Source organism: Epinephelus lanceolatus, chromosome 20 (genome assembly GCF_041903045.1).
Source record: "Epinephelus lanceolatus isolate andai-2023 chromosome 20, ASM4190304v1, whole genome shotgun sequence".
Taxonomy (NCBI): domain Eukaryota; kingdom Metazoa; phylum Chordata; class Actinopteri; order Perciformes; family Serranidae; genus Epinephelus; species Epinephelus lanceolatus.
The window spans coordinates 23718704-23736244 of record NC_135753.1 but is presented as its reverse complement, the minus strand read 5'-3'; the positions used below and the strand labels follow the sequence as shown (position 1 = coordinate 23736244).

Here is a 17541-nt window from a genome sequence, read left to right as displayed (position 1 = left end):
AGCCCAAAGCATGATTGATCCTCCTTCTTGTTTACCAGTTGGACAGGTGTCCTTTCATGAACTTCTGCATTGTTTTTTCTCAGACCTTTGCTCATTGTGTCCCAAAAGTTTTGTTTTAACTTCATCAGTCCACAGGACTTGTTTCCAAAAAGCATCAGGCTTGTTCAGATATTCCTTAGAAAACTTGTGATGCTGAATTTTGTGGTGAGGACGCAGGAAAGGTTTTCTTCTGATGACTCCTTCATGAAGGTCATATTAGTACAGATGTCACTACACAGTAGAACAGTGCACCACCACTCGAGAGTCTGATAAATCTTCCTGCAGGTCTTTTGCAGTCAGACGATAGTTTGTATTTGTCTTTCTAGCAATCCTATGAGCAACTCTCTTAGAAGTTTTCCTAGTCTTCCAGACCTCAACTTGATCTCCACAGTTCCTGCTAACTGCCATTTCTTAGTTACATTACCAACAGAGGAAACAGCGACCTGAAAACACTTTGCTATCTTCTTATAGTCTTCTCCTGCTTTGTGGGCATCAGTTATTTTAGTTTTCAGAGTGCTAGGCAGCTGTTTAGAGGAGCTGCTGATTGTTGGGACAAGGTCTCAAGAGTCATTTATAACACTTTGAAATTTGCATTACCTGTCCTTTCCTAACAATGATTGTAAACAAGCCAGAGCCCTCACAAGCTAATCATGGTCTGAGACCCTGTTAAAAGTTGTCTGAGAGCTCAAATGTCTTGGGGTGCCCAAACTTTTGCATGGAGCTGCTTTCCTTTTTTTACTCTAAAATTGTACAAAACAAAAATAATACATTGATCTTGCTTATAAGTCTAAAAGCATGTTTCATCTTTAAGTTCATGCCTCAGTTCATCTTCTACTTAGTTAAAAATTCACAATAAAAGTAATTATGACCAGGGGTGCCCAAACTTTTGCACGCCACTGTATGTCTGACCCTTTAAAAATGATTTAAACTAAACAAGTTTTTGCCAATTAATTTTCTGTAGATGAGGCTATTATCTCTTATTGCAGGTCCAATTACATAAAAAAAGTTTTTGTCTTATCCTTCCTCTCCTCCGTCTTCTGTCTCTTTAAGTCCTCTGGTCTTGCGCGGCCTAATACCAACTGATTTCACAGTCTCGAAACAAGTTAATAGTTGGAATAAAGCTGCTGGAAACTCTGTTTACCCTCTCTCCTTGAAGATTGAATTAAAGCAGAGTCTTCTGTTTGAAAAACATCTGCTCTTCCCATTTTCTCATTAGACGAGCACCAGTGCTATTTCAAAGGCATTGTTCTGTGTTTTTGCCACCCGAACAAAGAGCCAGGTAAAGGACCATACTTACTCTATGTCTCATTCACACCGGTATGGACGGAAGCTCAGCCCATTGCAATGCAATTAAAATGCATTAAAATGCAAATTTCAATTGTTATTATTACACTATTTCCAGACTGTGGCACCTGCAGCTTCCATCCAAGTGCTGCTCATTGTAACGAGATAGTGATTAACTTCTGCATTATTGCACTGATAAAGAGCAACTGAAAAGTCAAGAGCATAAATTGAACGACAGGCTGCCAGCGCCAGTTTCCAAAAGAAGTCATTAGGATTCCGACTAATTACATCTAGCCTGACCTTCCAGTCTTATTGCTTCAACCCGGACAAATAGATGTTCTCCTCTCTGCGTATACCTCGTGCATATGGAAATGAAAATAAAGTTGTGGTAATAGATGGCTGCAGCGACATTGTAACTTAAGCGTCAGTGTGACACTGGAAAGTGTTATCGTTGTAACAGTGAGGCAGATAAGAGTTAATTAACTGATAATGGCGCTCTATTCACTGAGATGAAAGTGGGTGAATAGAAATGAAAGGGTGGGAGTCAAAGAGAAAAATGGACATTCTGTAGATCTCAAAGAGAAGCAGATAATTTTATTCCTCCTGATTAAGTTTCACATTGGGATGGCACGAATGCCAAGAATGCTGAGTAATCTTCATCACAGCTGCCACAACAATGCGCTAAACCAAGGAGTATGAATTTCATCATGTCTATTTCTATACAAATTGCACAACAGGCTTCTTGGAGGAAAACACTACACCTGTCACATCAGAGGCTTTGATCTCTTGATGATGACCTTTTTTATTCACTCCTACTCTTCCTCCAAAAGCCCAGCATGAGACAGCACAGCAAATCAATAGCAGCTGCACCAAGAAACCCAAATATGTACTGTTTTGGGGGAAGTTAACAAGAGGGCAAGGAAAACACAATTCTTCCTTCCTGTATGCGCAGCTTTTGATCAACTTTCCAGCTGGGCAAGTCAGGAGGGGGGTTTATCGGCTCTATCCTCCTCTCTCACAGATGAGAAACAATGTGCTTTATTCCATTACACTGTAAATCCAATCTCATGCTTCACGCTCCGTGGAAGAGTAGCAGAAAGAGGGAATGAGTGAGACGGCATGGGGAAACGTTGACACAATCCCACAGTCCCTAAGGCGACACCAGTCGGTCATCGGGGTACAGTTGAGGGATTCAGAGCAATTAAACAATCAATCAGGGGGCTGATGGGGCCCCATGTAGCTATTATGGTAATACATGTGTCACTGAAGTAAAAAGCGTGCACTTGGCTCGACAAAGTCAGGCTGTTTATTCATTTTGTTGCCTATTCCAACCAAGAAGTCACACTTGGGAAATCAGTGCCCTTCCTGAGGGAAAGCTTTCAGGTGTACAATTAAGAAATAATTATCATTTTGATGCTTAAAATGTAGCCTTGCGCCGATAAAGTCTGCTTTGTTATCACCACAGAGGGCAATAGAGCACATCCTGGTCTTATAAAAGCGAATGAAAACACGTGAACACGATGAGCTTGAGAACGAATGTCTGCGTTTCTGCTGTTGATTCTCCCAGACATCTGATGAACACCTGAATTAATAATGGATCTCGAGGAAATAAATATTTAATCCTTTAAATGTGTTGCAAACAGCTTGTAATATTCACTGATCTATCTCCTGCATGATTCACACAGCGATATAATACCTTAAAAAGCCCAGAAGCAACATGCCTCCACCACTCATGAAGACCAGAGCGGCATTCATCTCCTGGCATCAGTTTACAAAATGTCTCACATATGGGACAGTCTCCGTTAGGTGTTGCGTGCTGAGGAAGCTGATTATGACTAATTGCTGTAGAAGCTGTTATCGGCGGGAAAAAAACCTGCTCAAGATCTAATATTGAATATTGCAACATAAAAGCAAGCTGCAAATATCATCCAACATAATCGACACCACTGACTGATACCTCCCGACTCGCTCCAGGGTTTCAACATATTTTTGAATATTAGAGACTGTGGGCTCGAATGTCTCTTCTCTGGTTAATCATATTTTGTAATTACACTGTTGATATAGTTTGTTAGTTATGATTTAATTATTCAGGAAGCCCTGCTGAAGCCAAGATGTCTGAATCTCAACAACTATTACAATGTCTTCCTGTAAAACAAAGTTTGTGCAGACATGTTCATGGTTACCAGATGATGCGCCCTGATGACTGTGATGATCCCTTGACCTTTATTCTAGCGCTAAATTGAGTGGCTTTGAGTGGAATGCCCAGGCAACAATAGGATGGATAGTTCTGACATCCATGTTCCCAGCAGGACGAACTGTATTCACTTTTGTGTTTCCTTTACTTCTCATCTACTGCAGGGGTGCTCAAAGTTTTGATGACTTTGTGCCAGTGGACCACAAATAATCAAAATATGAATGAAAATGAAAATATGAATATTGCACCGGGACTGCACTTTGGGGGTGGCTGTGGCTCAAGAGGTAGATCAGGTCGTCTACCAATCGGAAGATCAGTGGCTTGACCCCCGGCTTCTCCAGTCCACATGTCGAAGTATCCTTGGGCAAGATACTGAACCCCAAATTGCACCCAGGGGCTGCTCCATTGGTGTGTGAATGCATGTGAATGGTTATTGAGTAGCAGGTGGCACCCTGTATGGTAGCCTCTGTCTGTGGTCAGAAGACTAGAAAGGCGCTATACAAGTACAGTCCATTTACTTTGAGCAACAATGATCTGGCGCTTTCATCAGGTTTATAAATTGCTCAGTACCTTTGTCTGTGACTAAATACCTGTAAAGCTAATTACAGTCAGCCTCAGCTGTTCTTTGTGTTTAGTGATAATTGGCATTCCGACATTAGCAATTAGCTGATAGCATCACTCCCTACTTACTGCTGCCTATGTACAGCCTGAGTGTAAGTCCAATTGGAATGACATATTAATGCTTTTTAAGGTCCAGTGAAGGATTTAGGGAGATGGCAGAAATGAAATATGATACAATAACTATGTTTTCATTCATGTATAATAACACCTGAAACTAAGAATCATTTTGTTTTTGTTCCTTGAAATGAGCCGTTTATACCTACATATGCGGCCAAGCCAGTCTCACTGCGGAGTCATCGAAATCCGGTGCTTGGGCAGTGACTTGCAGCGTTATAAACCAACAAAAAAAAAGGCGTCCTTTAACACCGGCATGATACGCGGCCGGTCACCGTTATAGATTAATAGTGCTCGGTGGTGTCAGGGGGAAACACAGCAGGGCAAAAGTCCAAGTAGGGTGAGTGGATGGGTCCAACAAACTCCAACTTTCAGCTGGGAGAGCAGTGTTCGCCTTCCACAAGATTATAAAGCCAAACCCTGTTCTTTTTCCTAAACCCAACCACGTATGTTAGTTCTTGGAGGAAAAAAAAACCCCCATCAATTCCCGTTGTACTGGTGTAGTGCATTTACTTTGAAAGAGACTGTATGTTAACGGTAAATTTCCTGTGAAACAGAAGTGTATTTTCAAAGATCACAATGCATTAAACAGGCAGAACTTGACACGGCATCCCAGAACGTCAACAACCAACGCACCCAGGGTACCTTTCATGTCGTATGTGCATGTCGAAGGTCCATGACCAAACGTCGATATGTACCGAGGTCGGAGTGAGAATGTGTTGGTTAAGCCTTTCCCAAAGAGTCTGCCATGGTGTTTCTACTGTAGCCCAGAATGGACAAATCAAACACTGGTTCATTTCCATGTCTGTGTGTCAGCCATCATAGTTCTCACACATACTTGGCACATGGGAGACGTTTCAGTTTGTTGCAATCTGCAATCTCACCACTAGATGGCAATAAAACCTACATATAAGACATATAAACACTTATAGGACTCTGCACAAAGATATAATTCTCACAAACAGGGTTTTACAACTCTAGAAAGTTATCACAGCGGCAATTATTTCCTTCATGATGATCCTGAGGCAAACTAGAAATACTGTGTTACCTCTCCCAAGTAGTTTATAAAGACTGTGTGCTTTTGCATAGGCTATATGATTGGCCAATGTAATGCCTTGCTGGATGACTTCAGTTGAGTTATGGCACTGGTTTAACCTGGTTAAATTATTTTTCTCCACTGGCACACCCACTGCAGGGCTAAAGTCAATCTAAATGCAGCCTCACAGAGCCACTAGCATGATTGAAAACTTGTTAGTTTTTGAGCAACAGGCGATCAACATCCTCAATCTGACCAAATTCCTGGTTCAACGGGAAAAAAAAAATAAACAGCAATACCTTTGAGTCTGTCACCAATTACCAGAATTGATTAGTTGGGTGACTTCATTAGTAAGCAGTGCATATTGCCTCGGCTCTACAGAGCAGAGGCACCTTGTGATGATGCTTCCTCAATTTAGTGCAAAAACATGCAGTCTAGTCAATACCATTAAACCATTACAAACTGTCGGTAGTCTCGTTTTCCTTTGAATTCTTGCTTTTAGAGGCACTTTACTTCACATGAGCTGTCTCCATATAGTTTGTCTAGCGTACCCTGACTGAAGTGTTCAGACTTTTGCTTTCATCTCGTCCAAAGGCATGCCTCAAAGATGGGAAAAGGTGAAAGTGACTCCGGGAGGTGGGGAGAAAAAGGCTTGTTCAAAGCTGAAGCAAAACAGTTTCTTCCTTTTTGCCGAGTGGCCTAAATTTCCTGAAAACAAGCATGTGCTTCCATCTTATAATGCCATTTTGACGATTTCTGTTCGACTGTGCGCAGACAGCTAGACTCTCATGAGCTCACTCTCTCATATCAGTGTGCAAAGCAGCTCTTAAGACAACTTCAGAGAGAAGTGTGTCTAAATATACTCCCAGGTAAATCGGCGCCACAGTGTAGAGTTATGTTTTCTTTGATAAATGGTAAAATAAATATCAGACTCTACCTCCTCCACACAGCCTGGTCCGGCATTGACTTCTGACCTCCAGCTGGAGAGCTGCCAGTAATTGAAATTAATTAACTTGTCCAAACTGAGGCAAAAACAATTACCCAAGCACCCCCTTGCTTGTCAACAAAGTTCGTTTCTCATGAGAAGAATGGGCAGAGTGTTGCAGTCCTTTGCAGTTGGCCCCTACAGAAGACGTGCAGGGATGATGGATGTCTGTGTTTCCAATGGTGCCTTCTTTCTAATGAGTTCCTGAGCCAGATTGCAGGCTCATTATAAAAAACAGGATCTGCATTACTGAGAATAATAAGAAACGATAATATCCCGGTAATGAGAATGATTATTATCAGTTAATGCAAGTTTTGGTTGCTGTTGTCATCCTCACTGCTTATTTTCCTTCCTTTAATGGGGCAGTTTATGAAAGTCAGTGTTATGTAAGGGATATAAAATCAGCTCTCTAAAACAGGCCTACAAAGGCAGTGATGTGCTACATTTACCAAGCATACATATTTTAATGTAAGTTAAACATTTCTTCCAAAGCTGTTCAGTTTCCTCCGTCTGTGTACATCCTTTAGACTAGCAAACTGTGAAAGCCCCTCAGATTTTTTGACATTTTTCCTTTTCCCTCTGCAGACCTAAGAAGCACACATAAATCAAGGTTTCCAAAACTCTGGAGATAGAAACGCAGCGTAGCGAGAAGACCAATCTTGATTTCCTGTGCACACCTGCTTAGAGTGCATCACGGTTCACGCGTATATGAACTCCCTCTACGTCTGTCGGTCTGCGGGCGTCGCTCTGTTTTGTGTTTGCACGTGAGAGCAAGACAGACCGAGACAAAGGATTTCATGCACATTTCATTAATCCAGTGTTTGTGTAAGTAAAGCTGGAGTGTGTGTGTCTGCGCCCTCAGTTACTGAGGACACACTTGTGCACTGAGAGAACAGACAGCGCCATGCGGCGAGAGGCCAGTGAAGTCACCCTGAAACACATGATGGTGTTGAAAGAAACAAATTGCTTCTGCTGAGTTAGAAATTGGGGGATTTATTCCTGTTTCCTGAGACAGTTTGGCCAGTGCTGGTGAACAATCACTTCGGTCCCCCGCGGCCGCGAGGAGCAGCGTGCAGTTTATTTGTCTGCTTAATCTGGATGTAAACCTCCACTGACTATGAAGAAGGAAAGTAGCTGTGACTGCAAGTTGATTTTCTGCAGATAAGGTTGTATTTTTAGCTGATAGCATTGCCATAGTAATACAGGATCCTTTCTTACAAATAACACACACAAAGTATTGTGGTTCATGTGATTTGACTGGACAATTTCAAGGTTTATAAATGAAATATGAATTCTTTAATTGAGTGGTACTCCCCTTTTAACTCCGGGTCTGCCTTCAGAAGATTACAATGCACAGGAGATGGTGGTAGTTTTCCCCACTGTGGCTCCTCTGGATTATACGCGCCTTGAGTACTTACATAAGTGGCTTTATTTTTCTATCCATTTAGCCATGGGTAACTTTTGCCTACTTTATCTTCACTTAAATTGCTTTTGGCTTCTCAAAATTACTGACTGGGAATAAAATATCTTCTTAACACAGAAGAAAATCAGCAGACTGCACTCTTTACTGTGAATGGCGAACACCATGCCCAGCAGTCACATACATAATTGTCCTCTACAGCCTCACCCTCTCCATTTTGACATTAATTAATCTGAAGCAATCTCCAAACTGCCCATGGGGCCAAGACCTCACGCCTCCAAACCTTCTATTCCCATGATTGAATTTCACAGAGTTCATCTCTCCAGCCCTTAACTTTGCCACTTCGCTAATGGTGATCGGAAAAAAAAGAAGACACTAAAAATGAAGAAGAGTAGAGGAAGAAGAAGGAAAAAAAACTCTCACCATCAGCCATATTCTTTTTGCTATCCATCATGGGCCATAGAGGGGAGGACAAAGACAAATACAGCCAGCCAGGATCTGGGCAGAAAGCGAGAAAGATGACCCCCCTGGACTCTGGTGCTGCATTTCATTATCTCATGCAGTCCATTCATTCACTACCTTTGGATGGACTGGGCCCCAAAAACACTCGATCACACCTCTACACTGCTCTGTAGCTGGCTTGATGTGAACTGTGACCCACCAGAATAAGATGAAGATGCAGTAAACTTCCATAATGATGTTATAAGTGAGAACAGGGAGTATAAACTTAGCTCGGTGAAGCACTCTATTTTACAACACACTCTGACCTTATTTTAAATTTAAAAACAAGATAAAGAGTCTGCGGCTATGCTAAGCAGCTCTGTGAGGCTGCACTTAGGCACAGTGGTGCTTTGAGCTGAAAACTACAATGCATGCTCACAATGACAATGGTAAGATATTTAGCAGGAGTAATGCTTATGTCCATCATCTTAAGGGGGATTTTTACTTGTGTGGCAGACCCTACGCCACAGCCTACGCCGTTGTGAACATTTATACTTGTGTGGTGGTGTGTCTGTGCCACTCTGCAGTTACACCTCCAAAACACTAGTTGGCATCAGGGTTTCTGTGAAGTGCTGTTTTATTATTATTATTATTATTATTTTCCCAGCAAATACAACATGCTAATGTTTTTAGCACAAGCCTATGGCATTTTACATTGTATAAATTAGCCGAGCAGCTAGCAGACTTTTCCTTTACTCATATGAAGCCAGGGACAACAGCAACATTTAACAAAGGTAACGTTACAAAATCTGGCTCTATTACAACTCACAAGGTTCACCGACAAAACAACTGTCTTATACTAAACACGTTTTCCAAACACATACAACATGCTAACATTATTAGCACAAGTTTATGGCATTTTACATTGTATAAATTAGCCTAGCGACAAGCGGAGATTTCCTCTGCTCATATGAAACCAGGATAAATCACACACACAACTTAAAATGCTATTTTTGTGGAGGCTTTATTGTCTTCACAATTCATTGTTTCTTATCTGTGAAATTAAAGTAAATAAAAGCTTTGTTTCCACTGAGGGAAATGGTTTCAGCTTACAAAAATAGACAGGAGGTTTGTGCCGCTGCGACGCGTAGTGCACATCAGGCTACGGTGTAGGTTACAGCATAGGCTCTATGTCGATGCAGAGCCTACAGTGTAGGTATGGCTTCAATTCAGTGCAGGAGTATAAAGTCCACCTTAGCTAAGCGTGTTAGCATGCTAACATCTGCTAGCTGGCATTTAACGTAAAATACATGCTGATGGGATGTTGTTAGTGTTCCAAAGTACTGGACAAATAAAAGTTAAAAGTTATGATGATGGTCCTGGATAAAACAGCAAAGGGATCAACAAAGTTCTTTTAAATAACCCTGAGAGGAATGAAAATGTGTGCACCAAACGTCATGGCAACTGATCCTCTAGTTGCTGAGATATTTTACTGAAAAACAAAAGTGTTCATCTGCTGGTGGCACCAGGGGAAAGTCTGGAGAGTCATTATGAGTCAACATCTGGGAACCATAAATATGTGTACTAAATTTTATGCCAATCCAGCCAGCAAATGTTGTGAGGCAGCTGTGGCTCGAGAGATAGAGTGGGTCGTCTGTTAAACAAAAGACTGTCGATACAATCCGTGGCTCCTCCAGTCTGCATATCAAATTATCATGGGCTTGGGATACTGAACCCCAAATATCATGTAAAAGTTTAACTGAAAAGCAGGTGGTATGTGTAGTAAAGATCCTATTTTCCTTTATTTTGACACCTCTTTCCTCACTTACCTCACTTCCTTTCCTCAGCACTGATTGGTTCCTTTCACTCCTTATTAACCTGTTTGAGTTCACTTGCTCACCCCTATTTAAACCCTGTACACCCTTTCACTCGGTCTTACTTCTTCGTCACATGGGGTGGCAGCGCTGGTAAGCAGTTTCCTTCTCATTAGTTTATCCTGTACGTTATTAGGTAACCTTCTGTGGCTACCAGTGCATGTGCGTGTCTGAATGGGCATTCGACCATTGAGTGGTCGATGACTAGAAAGGCGCTATACGAGTGCAATTCCATTTATCATTTACTACTGAGGTATTTCAGAGCACAGGTGAAACTTTGATGTGCCGGTGGCACTCAAAAAAAGTCAGGAGATCACCAGAGTCCTTAGGATTCACCCTTTGGGGACCATTAATATTCATCTACCTCAAATTTCATTTTAATCAAATGAATAGTTGTTAAGATATTTGAGTCTGGACCAAAGGGGTCCATGCTGCTAGCATGGCAACAAAAAAAAGTGAAGGGTCAAAGTATCAATAAGTGTTATCTCAGATCTGATAAACTTCAGCCTGTTAATAATCCTGCTGAGTCTGTCACCTCCAGAACTGCTGTCCCCGCTGTCGCAGGCATACTTCCTCTGACACTGTGACAGTTACGGCATCATTGCCCAATCTTTCCTCCCGTGGAGCGTGGCAGTGAAAGTAGACTTTGTGGAGTCCTGGCACTACAAGGCCCTGGATGCCGCTGCTGCAGGGGCACAGTAAGGCTGAGTAAGCCTGAGAAATCGCATGGCTTTGGCCCTGCTGCAGCGTGGGATGGCTCATTGAGTCTGCAGGTATGGAGCTCAGGGTGAGGAATGACTGCAGTCTCTCACAGCTGGCCGGCTTTTCTCTTTTCCTCTCACCCTTGCTATCTTTTCATCGTTGCCCTCCCTTTTCCCCCTGCCCGTCCCCCCACAAGCTGCTTTGCTCCTGGGAAATGACCCCCCTCACCTGTGCCCTGAGTCACTCAACAGTACAGTCATTCCTGCACAATCATGGGAAAACAGAGTGTGCCCGTATCTCAACCCCCACATGTGAAAATGTTGCATTTATGTGTCAGTGAGCGTGTGTGTTTTGCGTGTCCCAGTGGCTGGCTGGTTGGCTGCCTGTGTTTGCAAGGTGTGAGCTGACCTGAGGCTGGAAAATGACAGAGAAACGGCATGACAGATGGCCTGTTTGAGAGAGGGATTTGGGGGCTCCGGCTACAGTCAACCGAGGTTTGGCACCAAAGCAAGAGGGCTTGGCCTTCTGTTAGCATCTCCCCTCCTTCCATTGCTCCATACAGACACACATAACATGCAAACAAGCCTTTACACATTCACAAGAAGCAAAAACACGGCACTAAATAGACATGCCAGGGATTATTATCAAATTAGTCGGGGCTTTTTTGCCTCTCTGGCACAGCTTTTATTCCTCTCCAGATAAAAGTTGGCCTTCAGTTCCTTTCACAATGACATTACTTTGAAAATATTATTTGGTCACTGCACTTAGGAGACTACAAAGAATATAAAATCCCATTCCTTCAAAAAGCTGCGAGATGAAATACTATTGAGACACACACACGGCAGCACACACCCAGTACACCCTACTGAGATCTTATACAACCAGGTGAAATATAGGAAGCTCCTTCTGAAACTGAAATTTTTTGTGGTTGCCTGGCAACTTGACTTGGTTTGTTTGACATCAAAACAGGAATGCTGAGCAACAATGGTGGTCACACACCCACACTTATGCACACACACACACACCAGAGGAGACTTTAATGCCAGTGTTGCTTTGATTCATTCAGTCTCAGGCCTCCCATCATGAACTAATGTACTCAGAACCATCCATCACGGGGTCTGATGGCTCATTCAGAGACATTGCATTTTATTTTTACTGATGAAACTTGCTTGCTCGGTGCAGCTCAGGCAGCCGAAGCCTCTCTCCGTCTGAAGCTTAGCTGGGGCTCTGTGGGTTACCGCTTTTAAAACAGCTATTGTGCAGGAGAGCAAACCGTGCAGAGTAAAAGAGAGTCTGCAGTTCCTGAAGCGAGGAGAAAGAAGTTCTGGAGGTCACGGCACTTTCTGGGGATGAAACTCTATGTGATGATTTCCAAACTAACATTTGAGAACTTGGTTTGTTTTGTCAACAGCTTGTCACGGCCTTTGGCGTGCTGTACCTTCATCCAATCTGTTCTGATATTTTAAGAAAGCTCCCTTTGCGCGGCAAGAGAAAAGAAAAGGTTACCCACGCATTTCCCAGAGTTGCACGGTGGCCACTTGAAATGTAAATCTCAGCTTTACCTCCCCCCTCCCCTCGTGGGTAGCTACATTTTTATGAAAATTACCTGATTTGAATATAGATGTGGGTATACAGGAGCCAGGGCATTCACGGAGGCACGTTCCTGTTGAACGAAGAGGCGTACAAACAAGTCTGTTGTTGACTTTGCTACGTGTCTGTCAAAAAGACAGACACACTTGCTGTCAGAGCCCTAAAGCTGTGTATGACGCTCTTTGGGCTTTTGGAGCTTGATAGAGGCTGCCTTCATTCACCGAAGGATAAATAGGTAATTGAACTGAGGATGTCATTATTAAAATGCACAAAGGCACAGAAACACAGCACTGTCGCTCTCTAGCTTGCTCCCCTCTCCTCACACACACACCCACACACACATCTGACATGATGTACAGTATATTTACTTTTCATTGGCCTCATGTGGGGTGGCCACATGGGGCCACTGAAAATCTTGGGGTATAAAATCAAACCCAAACGCCATAAGTGAATTTCAGGAATTCGCTTATGCTGTTGTAGTATATAAGGGTAGCACATTGGTGCAGTGGTTTACACTGTCTCCTCACAGCAAAAGGGCTCCTTGTTCAAACCTGGTGTGGAGGGTTCAAACCTGAGGATGGGAGAGCCCCTCTGCAGCCCCGTGTCAGCATGGGTTTTCTCCAGGTGCTCAGGCTTCCTCCCACAGTCCAAAGACATGCAGACGATTGTAATGACTGAATCTAAAGATGCATTCACACTGGCGCTATTTGGTCCGCTTTAAACGAACCCTGATCCACTTCCATGGATAGTTTGGTTTGTTTGGAGTGGTGAGAACGCTCATTCGAACTCTGGTGCGGACCAAATAAGTGGGCCCTGGTCCACTTGAAAACAGGGGGTCTCAGTTCACTTGCAAGTGAACCCTGGTGCAGTTTGCTTACAGTGGGAAATGCAAACGGACTATCCAATGAACCAACGAGAGGAAGTGAACCAAAGAGAGGAAGTGATGTAGAGCTGGCTGAAGGGGATGGATTTCTGTTTTCGGTCCTGGCAAATCCATGAACTGGGTTTTCTTCTTCCTCATGCTTTTTGTCTTCACAGTCAGTAGTTGTTTTGGGCAATACCGCCCCCAAACGAGCAGCTGTTGTAATGTTGTCCGGGTGGTTTGGTCCACTTTAAAAAGTGCAGTGTGAAAGTGAACCGAACCAAATGAAGGTGTGAAATTTTACGGCATTCCCTGCCCAATTGAACCGAGTCCCCTGGACTATCCTGGTGTGAATGCACCCTAAATTGTCCATAGTGAGTGTGAATAGTTGTCTGTCTCTGTGTGTCAGCCCTGTGATAGTCTGGCGACCTGTCCACCTGCCTCTCGCCCAATGTCAGCCTATCCTAGCTCTGTAACCGTTCGCTTATGGAAAATGGATGAATGAATGTTGTAGTGCACAGACTAGTTGAAAACTGAGTCAGCATGGAGAGTTAAGAAACTGCATTCAATGTTAGGAAGTTCAAAATAAATGTAATGGTAATCAGTTACAGTTACTGAGAAAAACATGTAATTAAATACAGTTACTCATCAAATGTTGGTGATTACAAAGGGGTTACATTGTGTTTTATTCGTTTTTGGTAAAATGTATATATGTAGAATAAAACATTCATTCTGTTGGTTTAAAACTTGTTAGAAAAGTCATCAAAAGTTATATTACTTTGATGAAGCAATTAAAATAGTTACATTATTCATTCCATTTTTAACAGTGTAACAAAAATCTGTAACCAATTACATTACAACGCCTGTCTCAATTAGAGGCCTGGTCTGGTTGCCAAGCAGTTCATTTTTTTTATAGACGTTCTTCGGATGTGTAAAAGCAGGTAGTTGGCTACCTCAAATTATGTGTCCATTCCTCGATTACCCTGTAAGTTATTCATATTCCTTTAGTCCATAAGGGTCCTCAGATCAAAAGAATCAAAAGAGTTTTAATAAAAATCAACAAGATAAAGTGTTGCGTCGGTATGTCAGGTGCCGTAACTCTCTCTGTCTCTGATGCGCTGTCTGTCGGAGCTGGAACACATGAATGATTCATAACTGATATGTTATCTGAAGCCTATTTTTTTATACAAGTAATATTCATACTGGTTTAAATAAACAATTTGATTGTGTTTCCCATCTTTGCTGAGCAACAGTTTTGTGTGAAAGGAATTAAAGGCCTGTCTCATATAAAGGTGTGTTGATTTCAGCGATTTAAGCAAATAATAGCCCGGGCTATTAATTGAAGTTCTACGGTAATGTCAGTACAGGTAAGATTTGGAGGTCTACAACAATCCTGTTTCAATGGGTTGTGTATTTATACATATTAGCCAGTTATTTGTTCTTCAAATAAGCTGAAAGTCCTTTTCCATACAAAGACAAATATACAGTTCTAATTTGACGGTCTACATTGAATGTAAGGAAACAAACATCTACTGAAAACAAGCCCTCTCAAGTTTAGGGGAGACTTGTGTGTAGTTACCTATAGAAGCTATTATTATTATTATTATTATTAAGATATCTTGAGGTGAGAGTTCAAGGGACCATGTTGAAATTTGCCATGCTGTTCTTCCCTCACCAAAATTTAGCTTAACTTTGGAGCATTATTTAGAAACCCTCCCAACAAGCTATGTCAACATGTTTGGTACCAAAAGATGACTTAGGGTGCTTTCACACCTGCCGGTTGGTTCGGTTCAGTTGAACTCAAGTTTGTTTGCCCCCTAAGTGCAGTTCGTTTAGGCAGGTGTGAACATCGCAATTGCACTCGGGTGCGCACCAAAACAACCAGACCGAGACCTTCTTGAAGAGGTGGTCTCTGTCTGGTTTCAAACGAACTCTGGTGCAGTTAATTTGTGGTGAGAACGTGTTCCAACCAACTGCAGTCACATGACACATTGTTTGGGTTAAACATGAGCATGTTACAGTCCTGGAGGATTATTAATGTGCACCTCCTCCTGTACTGCCTTAATATGCACATTCAGCACATCAAATGCATCAAAACATTGTTTTCTAGTTGGAGCCGTGCCTCGTTTTCAAACTGTATGGTTTGACTAAAATGAACAATGACTGCAATATAGTCCACGATGAGCAGCGCTAAAATCAACCTGCGTAGTTGTCCCTCCATTGTGACATTAGAAAGTGTCACATTTATCTTGCAAGTGTACTCTTCTTCAACGTTTTGTTTACTTCCTGGATTTTTCCCACATGGAAATTCTGACCAATCAAGAGCAGCTGTCTCGCACAAGGCATTTGATCTGGTCCACTTGTAAATGCTGCTGCGAGAACACGAACCAACTCTAGGCAATTATGCAACTTTGATACAAAATTAGTCCCTGATATGGACCAAAGCAAGACAACTCCAGGTCTGAAGGCACCCTTACTGTAGGTTGTCTAGTTTCGCCTGACACCTGTACCTTTGTGCTAGTTTAACATTAGCATGCTACAGCCTCTTAAAAACAGTAACAGCCTCTAGTTATCTTCACCGAAGGGCCAGCAGTTGTATTATAGGGGCCATGGTCCCCCCCTGGCCTCCCCTGTGGTCGCCACTGCTGAAAAGATCAATTTGCAATTGTGGAAGACAGACTCTCTACACTGCTCATTTTCTCTGTTAAAACTGTTTTGGCTGTGCAGAGCAATTACAAAAATCACTTAATCCACAATATTGAGCAGCTGAGTCTCAGTGCTTACAGATATGCATGATGGGGTTCAAGCCCCACTTCCAAGAAGCATCCTTTCTGCTCAAGTGTCCTTGAAACTGAATCCTTCCCAGCTCTGTCACAGAGATCAGAGTCTTGAGGATCTGCAGGTGAAAAGGCTATGAAATGAAAGTTTTTAAGATGTGTATAACAAGGGTTATGAAGTGTAGCTTCAGATTCACAAATTCACATGCAAATGCCTTTTCTCAGGCTGATGTTAACCTCTGTGTGTGAGAATTCAACTGCTGGAATCAATAGTTCACCACATTGAGGTAAAGATGTCAAAATAGCTCAAACTATCCCGAGCTCAGCCGTCCCACTTGTAGCTGCCGCGGTCAGTGGGTTGTACTCCTCTCCTCCACCTGCAGGACAGCTGTGCGCCGCTGCCACGTTTCTCCTCGCTGCTGGAGTGGACGCGCGAAGTGGGGGCGCACTCCTCAGCCATCAAAACCCTTTGCTCGTGAGATGCGCAGCTGTGACTGAGAGCAGCATCGGACACATCGCCCACCACCTCCACTCAGCTTGGCTTCTCGTGCACAAGCTCCGACTGTTTCCAGCTTAAAGGACAGTTTTGTTTTTGTTTTTCCGGCCCGGCGCATTTGCGTTTTTTGGCACCCGCGTCCAGCCCCCAAGAGCGGAGGCACATTGTCTGTGGCGCAGCGCGACAGTGCGGTGTCCGATTACAAACCGTGCGCCGAGGAGCCACCGGCACAGAGCGCTTCTCTGTGGGGCAGAAATAGCACACAGGGCTCCGGAGGGACGAGAGAGAGCGCAGAGGAATCTCTGCAGAGAGAGACGGAATTTTTACAGAGGTCGATTTCTGGCAGGAGACGCGAGGAACGGAGGATATATCATCTTCAGCTCATCTTTATCTTTTGTTTCTCCGCTAACACTGACTCTTCTCACCGGGACAAGACACGCAGCTTCGCTCCCTATAGATGAACGGGAGTTGGGCACCTCACTTGGTAAGGCAAGCTTATTTTATTGCAGATTGTGCAGCTGCTTTTATTATAAAGATATGCCACACGCTTCTGCAGACATTCCCTTTCTAGGTGCAATGTATTAGTTTTCTCCATGAGTTTTTCTCCTTTACATATATACATACATATCCTTTATTTTTCAGTCATATTACAAGTTAAAAAATAAGTTAAAACATATTTCAGACAGTGAATAATTGCCAGAATCGCGCATGAACCCTACAACAGTCCAGAAATCCAAAACCCCACAATATCCAGACTCAGTTTTAGAAGTTTTGCCTGCTGCTTTACCACGTCTGACCACTTGGTGGTGCTGGCAGAGTGCAGCCATCACCAGGTCCCCCATCACCTTCTTTTTATATTCCACAAATTCCTGTCCTCTTTTGAATATCTTATGACAATTGATCAGGGTCTGGTAACCAAAAGTCTCAGTAGCGCAAATATTATGCATTCACTGCAGCGAGTGCACAGAGTACAAGCGTGGAAAATCTGACTGGTCATGACTATAAAAGACAAAATAGTCTCGACTGTGCTGAAAATGTCAGTGCCTTTATAGCCCAGATGCAAATTAGGAGATTTTTCACGCTCATTTCTTTATTGTTTTTATTTC

At 42.9% G+C, this 17541-nt stretch overlaps 1 protein-coding gene across 2 annotated transcripts in view; it reads left to right on the top strand.

Annotated features, from left to right (window-relative positions):
- The first annotated feature begins 16650 nt into the window (after nt 1-16650).
- Nucleotides 16651-17541, top strand: part of sema5a (sema domain, seven thrombospondin repeats (type 1 and type 1-like), transmembrane domain (TM) and short cytoplasmic domain, (semaphorin) 5A) — a 186454-nt gene continuing 185563 nt past the window's right edge. For both annotated transcript variants that reach the window (XR_004502365.2, XM_033639177.2), the window contains exon 1: nt 16651-16919. The gene's annotated coding sequence lies outside the window, so the exon portion shown is untranslated. The remainder of the gene's footprint in view (nt 16920-17541) is intronic.